The sequence below is a fragment of the Podarcis filfolensis genome (genome assembly GCF_964270895.1).
Source record: "Podarcis filfolensis genome assembly, chromosome: 1".
Classification (NCBI taxonomy): domain Eukaryota; kingdom Metazoa; phylum Chordata; class Lepidosauria; order Squamata; family Lacertidae; genus Podarcis; species Podarcis filfolensis.
In genome coordinates, this window is record NC_139604.1 from 28,752,730 (window position 1) to 28,765,379 (window position 12,650).

Sequence of the window (12,650 nt, forward strand, 5' to 3'; positions counted from 1 at the left end):
TTCCTGGGATGAAAAGGAACACACCCAAAAATTACCTGGCATAAAAACCCACTCTGGTCTCTCTCTCTATTTATAGTGGTGTAGTCCTTGGTTTTAATTCTTTTCCATCGTCCAAACAGCCAGCTCTTCATTCTACAGTTCCTTACGCTGAAAAGCAGCCAAAACTAGCACAGGAGAGGGAGGTGGTTGTGGTTGTGGAAGGATTTCCAGCTTGCCAAAACTCAGCCCAGAGCAAATTTGTTTATGGCATAGTTGTGTAAACCTTTGGGAATCGCATTCACGGAACAGCTGAAAGAATCACCCTTTGCAATATTGCCGGCTGGTAAAGGATAGGCTTTGTGTAGTGTACAGGCAGGGCTTGAATAGTTTACTCAACACCAACAGGTTGGGTTCCCAGAAGAAAGTTCACTTTTGTTGTGACAGCTCAGAGGCTTCCCTCCTCCCTCCTTCTCATTATACAAGTAGTCATTACTCTGATGCAGTCATAGAAACTCTGCTTGCTTTCAGAAGGTAAGTAGCTGGGATTTTGTTGGTGTAGTCAGTCCTTTCAGAGTGAAGACTACAATAACAATAATACTTTTAATTTATGTCCTGTCCCCTGATGCATATTCATCAAAGATGCCACTTTGAGTTGCAGTTTGGTGTATAATTGCTTTTTCTTAAAGTTAGCTTTTATCAACAAGTTTCAGATAGAAAGACAAAAAAGCAAAGTTCCTTGCAAAATAACTATAATAATGAACATACTTAACTCAGACCTTGAATTTCAAACACAGTTAAGTTCTCTGTAACATGCTGGCATCCCTTGCCCCCATTTTTACTCTCATCAGATTTTAACTATGGGATTAAAGGAGAGATTTTGATGACAGAATATTGCAGTACTAGTTCTGGTGAGCAAGAAGTGGCAAATATGCACTGAATTTGCCATGGCATTTCCCCTCCAGAATATTGAGGTTTCTTCTCTTTCTCTAGTACAGGTTTATAAAGTCTCAGATCAGAAGAAACCATTCATTCAGTGTTCATGTCGCCATCATAATTTTGAAATTCACAAAGGTGAATCAATAGGTTGTCCATACTTAGACATTTAGGTATTCAAATCTAAATGATAAATGAACTCGGGGTATGGAAATCTGGGTAAGCATATATTTAAAACGAATATTAATATATATTAAAATACTATATTGAAAAGCATATATCAAAAAGAACTTTTCAAATGTTTTATATTAATTGATGAATCGGGAACCTAAAGAGTAATAGCTTCATGAGCCATCAGTTTGATTACCAGATCTTTAAAACATGTAAATTGATGCCTTATATTGTTGATCATCCCCAAAGCATCTTGAGAGTTTGCATTTTTCATCCTGCTTTTAGGAAACAGAGATATTACTTCACTGGGCACAAACTGAATACAGTAATGTACATTTGGGTATGCACTGTATTTAAATATTTTACACTGTACCTGATTGGCTGCTTCAGTTCTATTGTGGCCTTTTGTTTAAGATATTGCTTGCCTCTGATTTGGTGATTGAAAACTGATGTGGAAACTTGTGAAATACTTGCTGTTGGGTAAGCAAAGGTTAATGTAGTCCTGAAATTATTTCCTAGAATCATAGAATGGTAGAGTTGGAAGGTGCCACAAGAGTCATCAAGTCCCAACAACCCACAGTGCAGGAATCTTTTGCCCAATGTGGGGCTTGAACCCGCGACCCTCAGATTAAGAGTATTCTGCTCTACCAATTTACTTGACTTTCTCTGCATACTGATTTAACAGTGAGCTTCTCCAGCCAGTGAAAATGAAAGTACGGTAGTTGTTAAACAAAAATTTAAAATGCATTGGAAAAATTAGTAGCTGACTGGTATTCTGTAAACAGCCTTAGGGGTCAATATACTGCCACCACGTCAGATACTGGTTTGCTAATTGCGCTTTTGGGGTTAGTTACACAGCTAACACCATTTGTTGTAACCTGGTTTCTGGTATGTCAAAAGTTGGCATTCTGGAAAATTTTACACTCATGTATATGAGTTTTTAAATATTTAATTTGGATAAAGCCCTTTTACATTTTCAAAACCAGACATCTGAACTTCTGATGCGAAACAGATGGCTTTATTTCAACATTTTGTTGTCACATTGCATCCACTTAGATTGTTTAGCTATGTCCTGATTTCTTTCTTTCCTTTTTTTTCTTTTTGCAAAAGATTGAAGATAAAATCCAGATGCTTCTCAGATAATGCCAATGGATGTTTCTTTCACTGGTATTTTAGAGCAGCCTATCTTTTAGGGTTTGGTGTATTGGAAACAGTGCAGCAGACTCGCGTGACCCAGAGATTTGGAAGAAGCCAAAACACTAGGTAAAATATTTGCATTAACAGGCCACTCATTTGGGTGACTTACTAAATTATTTCCGTGGATACAAATGCAAATGTCTTATTACTGAAGGGTCATCCACAAAACATGTTTAGAAATGGACCTGTTTGCTGAAGCTGATTTTTTTAAAAAAGCAAATTGACTTGACTTATGGGATTGTATTTGGAAAAAGTGGCATGGATTACTTGCTTCAACAAAACGTATTTGTTCACATGAATCAATCCTGTATCAGTAATCAATCATCATACTGTTCTTTGCTGCTGTCAACAGCAAGGATGATGTGGGTTAAACTAGAACCTGGTTTAGAGGGAAAAACCCTTGTCACAGTTAGGTAAAGATTGTGTTTCATTGAACCTGTATATCGGTGACAACTGTGGAATGTTACTAAGAGTTTAGGAGTGGTTTTTGTTGGGTAAGCTAACATGCCCTGCTGGCCTGATTGCCAAATCTTTGGCATCACTACAGTTACTGCTTATCATAGCTGGCTCTCAGAACAGAGATTAAAATCATGACCCAGTTTCAGTCTGTGGTCTGAGAGCAAACTATGGCCTGTTTTGCATGTCTCATTAAATAATAGTTAACAACAAACCATGGTTAAATGTTGAATGCACAGCCTGTTGGTGCATACTGTTAAAAGGTTTCTCACTCCCAGTGGCCCCTCTTCATGCTGTGGGCAAGTTGCCAGGAAACAAACTAGAGTCCGGCTTCCTGTGATGTCTCTCTAAATAAACCATGTCGACCATGCGCCAGCACATTGCTTGTTCACACGAAACAATAGTTTGTTTTTAACTCTGGCATAATGCCATTTGGAAACTGAGTTGGTGTGGACTGTCAGCAGTTGTTCCATATCTGGAGTGGATGGATAGAGGAATACTTTGTGGATATTTCTGTTTCTTAAAACAGGACAGCATAAGAATGGTATGCGTCCATAAATCGCTGTACAGTGACACACGTAATACTTCAGTTCCATGTGTATAATATGACACACTCTTTGGCTTTGCGTTTTGCAGCGGGGGAGTAGCCGAGATGCAGAAATAGCAGAGAACGGTTTTTTAAAAGTAGAATTATTGGTGGACTGAGCCAAGAGAGAGGGTGACGTTGGGACGCATGTGTGTCGTGTCTCCTTTCCAGAAAATAGTTGGAAGAGAGTTGCATAGGTCCTTCTCACTGCCTAGCATTTTAATAAAAAAGAAAGAAACTCTTTTATTAGTGAAATGGCAACTCGTTATATTTTTTTACGGAATAGTATATTGGTTGCTTTATATGTAATGAAATTAATACTACTTACATGCACACAAATGCAGACAAACATTATTTTTAATAGTTTCTTTGTGGGGGGGGGGAAGTGTTCATAAATAAATGTAAAGTTCCTACATTCATCCTAATTCTTAACTGTGTGAGATAGGCGAAGCTGCTGACATGCTTAAAGCATGTACATTCTGAGCAGGCTGTCAAACTGCACTGTCCATTGTGCACACTGCCCCCTTCTTCGTTCCATTAATGTTTTTACCTGTTCGTTTCATTTCAGCTTATCCTTTGTTACCTTAGTACTGATACCTTCTATGCACATGTGTTGCTTTCTTGCAAGACTTTAGGTTTGGCTTCTTTCTTTCTTTCTTTCTTTCTTTCTTTCTTTCTTTCTTTCTTTGCCTTGAAAGATCAGGGGCTTTTCCAGGGAATCTTCTCTTCTCATGAGATGGCCAAAGTATTGGATCCTCAGCTTCAGGATCTGTCCTTCCAGTGAACACTCAGGGCTGATTTGCTTCAGAATGGATAGGTTTGATATTGAGTCTCCTCCAGCACCATAATTCAAAAGCATCAATTCTTTGGTGATCAGCCTTCTTTATGGTCCAGCTCTCACTTCCATACATCACTACTGGGAAAACCATAGCTTTAACTATACAGTGGTACCTTGGGTTAAGCACTTAATTCGTTCTGAAGGTCTGTTCTTAACCTGAAACTGTTCTTAACCTGAGGTACCACTTTAGCTAATGGGGCCTTCCACTGCCGCCGTGCCACAACCACACGATTTCTGTTCTCATCCTGAAGCAAAGTTCTTAACCTGAGGTACTATTTCTGGGTTAGCAGAGTCTGTAACCTGAAGCATCTGAAACCTTTGTCGGCAAGGTGATGTCTCTGCTTTTTAAGCTGCTTTCTAGGTTTGTCATTGCTATTCTTCCAAGAAGCAGGCGTCTTTTAATTTTGTGACTGCTGTCACCATCTGCAGTGATCGTGGAGCCTAAGAAAGTAAAATCTCTCACTGTCTCAATTTCTTCCCCTTCTATTTGCCAGGAGGTGACGGGACCAGTGGCCATGATCTTAGTTTTTTTGATGTTGAAAGATGAGGTTATGAAGCGATAAAATTTGTGCAAGGTCTTCTTTCCTCCCCAAAGAAATTAGGATAATGAATTACTGAGATATATGTAGTGGATGGAAGTGCACTTCGATTTCTCATTCACTACCCAGGCCTAATAATAGAGGAAGTGGCAAATGGTTGCGAAGAGGGGAGAGTACAGTAAATCTGTCCAAACTAATCAGAGGGTTTTGTTTTGTTTAATGGCAGAACAGAGGAGAAGGGGAGCAGATTAGATGGTGTTGTGTGGGCCTCCCTACCTCCACAAATCTTGTGATTTTTAGAAGATATGGACATACCATTACATTAAAAGGGGGGGAAAGTGTGTTGGGGGGGAGTACATTCCATGTAAGTAAAACTGGAATTAGCAGCTCAGCAACTAACACTCCCCAAAATAAAATACTTGCCATGTTGGAGGGTGAAGACTGGAAAGGATTTGTGGAAACAGTGATGCACAAAGCATGCATACTAATTACATAGCTGCATTTACAGGAGGAAAACAGGATGCTGGTTCTGTTTCTTTTTTAAAAAAATAAACCCTTACAGTATAAATGAAAGGATGTGTTTCTATTTATAGAAGGAAGTGTTAGACCTTTTAGTCAACTGTATTGCATTGAGTAATAGTAAGTCACCATATTTATTGAGGACATGTTCCTCCTTGGGGTTTTTTTTAAAGTGTGGTCTGCTGAGCTTTTCCAAAGTGTCTTACTTTCCCAACCTTTTAAAGATGACATGCTCCTGTAATTTCTTAAAATTATAAATGAAAAGATTTGTCTAATAATGTATGTATAGGAGTTTGCTATATACATTGTCTTAAGACTTAAAATCCCACCGAGAGTGATTTTAAAACTTTGCTGTATTATCTTTTAAAATGTTTTCAGCAGGCTTTCTATTAGAAAACATAGAAAAAAAATTTACAATTATTAATATCACAATGGTAAAAAGCAAAAAAACCACACACCCCTGTGATATTGAGGATTAAGGATTAGGGAGAAATTAGGTTCAGTTTGCATTTAAAAGTAAACCCTCCCCCCCAATTCTCCCTTCCTAAAATGATATGCAAACACAGCCATTGTTTGACATTCAATTCACACTCCTCCAGATTTTGCAATGAAATTCTGCAACCAAATTAGGTGTTCACGAGTGTGCCGGGGGGAGAGTTGAAAAATGAGTGTACTGGGTGAAATTGCATATAATAATGTATTGGGAGACATATGCAGTAAAGGGTTGAAGATTTTTGCACATCAGAACTTTTTTAAAAAAAACCAACGCTGATGTGCAAATGTGGAGAACTGAGCTTAAGATTGGAATAATGAGAAATCGAGGGAATCTGAAATTGCTATATTGAGGACAACCTGTAGAATATTTATGCAGAGGGAACAGACTCCCATTACTTTCAGAAAAATAAAAGAAAGTGCTAGTTATTTAATCATCTCCCCTACCAGCTACAATTCTTTTCTTTTTTTAAAGAGAACTTTGTCATATTGTTTAGTCTGGTCCTTCTACTAGATCTATACATGCAGCAAAAGATGGACAAGTATGCACATATTCATTGTTCCTTTAAAAAAAAACTCCTTGCAGGTGGAAAAGAGCACAGTCAAGTGTGGTGATGGTGGAATTTGTACTACTACCTGTTTATTTTCTGTACTAGTTTTTTGCTTGCAAGGTTTTTTTTAATTAAATAAAAGGGGGAATATCACAACATGAGGTTCTTCCTCCTCCAGTTTGAAGTAGGGGTGTCCATTTTGTATTAGGGTTGCTAACCAACCAGGAGAGGGGAAAAAATCCCTGTCCAGCAGGTTTTGTTAGCCTCTAGGCTAGTTGCCAACATTTTTACTGCATAATAAGGCAGAATTTTGGGCTTCTTTCCATAATTCTTTGAGTGCTGTGTGTGTGTTTTGAGTGGAAGGCAGCTGCATGATTTCCATTTTAATTTGCTCCAATCTCTGCTCCTTATTTTTTTTCCACACGGTCCTCCATGAGAAGACTGCAGGATACATCTGTCTGGGACATAGGAAGCTGCCTTATACTGAGCCATTGGTCCATCTAGCTCAGCAGAGTCTGCACTGACCACCAGCAGCTCACCAGGGTTCCAGAAAGGGAACATTCCCAGCCCTGCCTGGAGTTGCCTAGGATTTTACCTGGTCCCTTCTGCATGCAAGACACATGGTCTATCATTGAACTGTGATCTTTCCTGTCAAGGCTGTGGGCTTCCTCCGTAACTTTTCCTCCCTTGCCAATCTGTGCTAGGCAAAGTGGTTGATGTAGCACTGTGGGGAGCTGTGGTAGCTTGCATGCTTTGCATGCAGTTTAATCCAGCAAACCAAAGGGCTCGGTTTGCAAGTGATGTGGAAGAATCTCTGCCGGTTAGAGTAGACCAGGGTTTCCCAAACTTGGGTCTCCAGCTGTTGTCGGACTACAACTCCCATCATCCTTAGCTAGCAGGGCTAGTGGTCAGGGATGATGGGAATCGTAGTCCAAAAACAACTCAAGTCTGGGAAACCCTAGAGAAGACAATGCTAAGCTAGATGAACAAACAGTCCGACCTGGTACAAAAGCAGCTTCCTATGTTCCCAACACAGTGATGCAACTAGGAACAGCACAGTTTGCTCTTGTTATTTAACCCTTGGCATCTTCAGTGTCAAGGATCAGGTGGCGAGCGATGAGAAGGCTCTCTGCCTAAGAACTTGAAGTGCTGCTAACAGTTAGAATGGATAATACAGGACTAGGTGTAGCAAACACTTTCTGTGTGCATATATGTACATGGAAATAGCCCATTGCATTCTTCCGAAAAGCACCATTGTTTTGGTTCTCGAGACTCCCTGTTTGATAGCTGCACATGTGTAGACTGTCCAGTGGTGATGATGATGGGGGCATTGCCATATTTTCTGTTGTGGCCTGAGATGGGTCTTCATCCTGCTGGATCAGGAAAGCAGGATGCAAAGGATGCTGATCAGGAACTGTAGCTACTCTAGGAGAACGCACTTGTGTTCATATTTCCTTCCTGTCAGGGAAGGAAGTCCTAGGATGGTCCTTGGCCACCACTTCCCTTTGCTAAAGTTGCTCATGTCACCTCTGCCCAGGGCCGTACACCAGCCACAAGATTGGATTTGGGTCCCAGTCTGGTGCTACGAAAAACATGCTGTCTTGGTCTGAAGCCCTTTGTAGCCTGACCAGTTTGACTCATGGCTCATCTGAGTCTGCTTCATCCACCTGCCCTCCTTGCCCCTCTTTGCTATTGAAAATGGTTATAACTTTCTTTAGAGATGAAAGTAGATGAAATCTTCAAAGTACAAAAGTCCTTGTGGATAGACCTGCCAGATTATAGACATCTAGGGCATTTGTGCTGGACACATCATCATCATCATCATCATCATCATCATCATCAATTATTATTTTCAGGAAACTTCTATAACATTTAAAAAAAATTTTTTTTGAGGCAGACATGAAAATTGCAGGCAGGATCACATAGTTTACATCGCTTACAGATTTCAAAAATACTAAGTGATTTAGAAATGCTTTTAAGCAAACAAGCAAGCTATTGTAAATGTTTATTTTAAGGGTAGTTCTCTCCGGCCATGCAATAACTTTAACAAAAAAAAAAAACCCCACGTGCAACTGAACCACGTTGTTAACAAGGCCAATCTTGTGATTGCAAAACAATAATGATTTTAACTTAATATCTGCCCATCACTCTGTGGGCGGGTTACAACAATTTAAAATTCAGCATTGAAAACAGTTTTCAAAACTTAACAATTACAAAAAAGTTCAATGATTAAAAATAGGCTTGGTCCTGAAAATATGCATCTCTGTTGTCAAAGATCAGGGTAAAGAGCCTTGGAGTTGGAAACCGTGGTTGGCAATTTAATTTATTTCTCTATTAATTTTCAAAATCTAAAACTGTATGTGCTACGGGCAAATAAGCTGTGGGAAACACCCTTTTGGCATGGACATTCAGTGGACAGAGTTTTCCACTTGAAACATCTGTGTGAGTCAGCTTTAAATAGGCATTAGGAAGAATTCTTATTCCTTTTATGATCACGCTATATTTGCATAATTTGAAGCTGCTCCTTGTCAGACATTTGGTTTGCATTTATCTGCTGTTCATCTTCAAAACCAGCATCTGCTTTAGAATACAAACTGAGCAGAACAGCAGCATATCACATATTTAGCTTCTGGATAATGTGGCCTGAATAGCCTTTCACCATGGTGTTTAAAAATAAAAGAAAACCATATGTCCATTTAAAGTGCCATTCAAAATAAGATTTTACATTTTTTTCTTTCTGTGACAGAAAATTAATGCTCGTGATTTTCTGCATACAAAATGCCACCTCCTGGCTCAAATCTTGCTCTTGAACAGCTTACCAATCATTAGTTCTGCATAAAATTTATCTTAGTTCTGGTTACAGAATAAGTGTTGTGTGTTCTTCAAAAGAACACAAGAGTTTACAACAACTGGGTTTAGTCTATTTTTTCTGTTCCTTCTCATCCATTTGTTATTTGCTGCAACATTTGCCAGCCCTCTCCGTAGGCTATGTCACCAGGGAAATGAGAAGGGCCACTATATTCTTAACTTGGTAAAATGGCTGGGGATGAGCATAGAGCTCAGTAGGGATAGCACTTCGTGTGTGGGATTGCAGGTGTAATTTCCTGATAAATGCCTGTTAAATAGGATCAGGTAACGTGGCTGAAAGAGACCCTGGAGAGCTTGGGCCAACCTGAATAGAACTGGGATGGGCGTCTTGTAGCTGTCCAAAAGTTACTAAACTCCAGTTCCCATCAGCCTCAGGCAGTATAGCCAATGGACAAGGATAATGGTGGTTGTAGTGTAATAACATCTGGAGGGTCACAGGTTTCCCATCTTGGAATAGACAATACTAATGGTCTATCTCAAAACAAGTAAGTAGTTATAAGCTTTCTGTTTACTTCTTGTTTCTTTGATGTTTAAGAAGTTCTGGGAATATCCAAAAGTATTTGTAGCTACATATAGCGGGTGGGGTTTGAATGAGTTTGGTTTCGGATTATAGATGTTCCCCAGGATATCAGTGGAACTCTGGGCAAATATTTAGTGAAACATTATCTGTTGTGTATAATTTCTTTAATTCCTCAGGGTTAAAGTGGAAAGAGAACTTAATCAGTGAGAAACAAAAGGAATTGCACAAGATCCCAAACAATGGCTGTATTTACATATTATGTTAAGCCTTAAGTTTCGGTTGTTTATTTGAAGGATTTACTTGCTGTCCATCAGCACAGATACCATCCAGGGTGGGGCCCAGCATAAAACAAAATATAGATACACAACTGTAGAACCAGCTAATCAAAAACAGGCAGCTAAAAACAACGTCAGGCTTACGAACACGTAAAATTCACGGGCAAACAAGTTTGGTTGTATCTGACTAAGCCATTCTCTGAGTTGGGCCCATTGACTTTCGTTAGTCAAGTCACTGGTTTCAGTACGTCTACCCCGAGTGTAACTTAATTAATACAACCAAGAAATGTTAACTTGGTGCTGAAATGATAACAATGTTGGCACTTATTGTGCTTGTAAGGAGAGGGCATTCTGCAAGTGGGGCACCACCATGGAGAAAGCTCCATCCCTTATCACCACATAACAATATTCCCCTATTAGTGCAGTGTAGAAGAGATTTTCATTTGTTCAGCACAATGTACACAAGCAGGAACGAGCCACTGGGAATCTTGGGCTCACTCTCCTTTGTCCATTTCTAGTCCAGTCAAGAGGATGAGTTTTGTTCTGTGAACCGCCCTGAGACCTCCGGGTATAGGGCAGTATATACAAATTCAATAAGTAAATAAATAAAAGAAGTTTGGAAGCTTCAATTTCTGCTTCATCACAGCTTGCTGTGTTGTCTGTACAAGAGGTTGTGTTGAATCTTTAAGACAGCATTGGTACCTAGATTTAGAAGCTGGCTTGTTTGAAACTTGCTGCAGTGAAACTGTGGGGTTGTTTAAAATTGTTTTTGAATGTTATACATTACTTTGTAGTTCATATTTGTGGGCTGGGGTATTGTTTAGGGACTGGCCGGAAATTGTATTTTTTATTAGTTTGTGTTCATTTGTGTTGTTAACTGTTTTAATTATTTTTTGTTATGCAATTTGTGCTTTTTATATTGTAGCTTTTTGTTGTAACCTACAGGTAAACAAATTTAATAAATATATAAAATAAAACAAATATGAGAATTTATCACCTGACAAACTACCGTGAGGGAGCTTTCATCTGTGTTGCTTTTTGCGGTTTTGTTTGCCATGTCACAATGCCCAGAAGCAGTTCAGTGGTGATAACTTCGGGAGCAACCATTATTTAGTCTTTAAGATGTCCTGGGTTCCCCTTCTCATGGGAATCCCCTTCCAAACTAGGCAGGAAAAAATTCTACGTGATGCACCCACACAGAGTATTAATGCCTACTGGAAATTCCACATTATTGCCAAGGGAATATGACGCACACTTAACTGTTAAAACTTCCTTTCTATTGCATGTTTTTAGTTTCTGAGCTTTCTTTCATAGGAAAGTAGTCAAACTTACAGTTTGAAAGGAGGATAACACAGAACCCGGACGAATATTCCTTTAAGGAAGCATTTAACAACGTATGGAAGTTATAGAACAAAATCATGAATTGGTGGGCAACAAGAGAAAGGCTTGGTATACTTATAGTTGTCATGCAGGAATCTGATGCAATTGTCATGCAGGAAGCTCTATTTTTAGTAAGAGTCAGTGCTGTGTGATTCTGCCAAAAATAGAAATAATGTCTCAAGATTGCCCAGCATCTGGGATGGTCTTAATTGAAACAAATGGTACTCTAAAAGTGGCAAATGGCAACAAGTCACTGACAACTTGGCCTGGTGTGCCAAAATATCATGTGAACCTACGGCCTTTGTCTGCATTGTCTGCATGTTTGTTTTTACAGTGGGAAGAATGGGAGCATGATAAAGGAGTTTTGCCATAATGGTGTGATACAGTTAGTCTTGTAACACTACTTCTGAAGATTTTCACTGTGCTGATTTATCAAATCCTCTTAACAATGCAAATGAGCACAGGTTGGTTGCTAGGGGTGCAATTGCTGTTGCTTGTTGACATCTATCTGTCTCTTGGGTGCACCCTTGGGGGAGAGGGCAAGCTGTTGGAAGGTTGTAGCGCTTGCTGTGGCTGTAGAGACCGATGCAGGAGAGACATATTTTGTTGCAGCTGGGGCAGATGAAGTCATCCAGTTGTGCTGATACAGATGTGCAATGGCATTTCTTATCCCAGCGGCCATCCCTCCTCAGGGTCACTGCTATGGATACACAACTTGACTGCTTGTCTCCTGGTACAGCGGTCATCTGCAAGGGATGCCTACATGGCAGAGTTGATGTTGCCAGCCTTCATGTCACGCTTGCAGCCATCTTGGTAACACAGAGTTGGTCTGCCAACGGGCCTGGTGCCTGAAGCCAGCTCCCCATACAGCTATTGATTACAAATTCAAGTACCGTACTCAATTGTTTATAAATCCCATATAGTAGTTGAAGCTGGGGAGAATACTCCTCTTTTGGTTTGAAAACCATTCACATAAAAGATTATTCCTTCACTCCTGTGTTTGCCTCTTTTCTGGTTGGTTGGTTTTGAGAATATTCCTCACAGTCTGGGAATATATAATACATTCTATTGTTTTCAGGTTCGGTGTATACTCAGAGATATCTCTGGAGACTAATTTTCCTCTTTAGGAGATATGTAGATGTGTGTGGGCAACTGTATTTCAGAGGTACTAAGTAGTCATTCATTAATAGCATTCCAAATATTTCTTTTTGTCCTTTTTGTATTTATCTGATCTTGTGCAAATAAAAAGTATTTTATTTTAAAAGGAAGATGTTTCTGTTCTAGAAACAATAAACAGGGAGCAGATGTACAGCTAAGCTCCCAAGTTCCCATGATTGTTTGTGTGC

At 39.5% G+C, this 12,650-nt stretch overlaps 1 protein-coding gene across 10 annotated transcripts in view; it reads left to right on the plus strand.

The window, feature by feature from the left end:
- The window catches only part of COBLL1 (cordon-bleu WH2 repeat protein like 1), an 82,363-nt gene that overhangs the window by 14,763 nt on the left and 54,950 nt on the right, over nt 1-12,650 (plus strand). Inside the window, exon 1 of one of the 10 annotated variants that reach the window (XM_083576874.1) lies at nt 422-510. The exons of 8 other annotated variants lie outside the window; for them this stretch is intronic. The gene's annotated coding sequence lies outside the window, so the exon portion shown is untranslated. Of the gene's footprint in view, nt 1-421; nt 511-2,250; nt 2,347-12,650 lie in introns of those variants that run through there. One more of the 10 variants, XM_083576876.1, reaches the window with a different exon arrangement.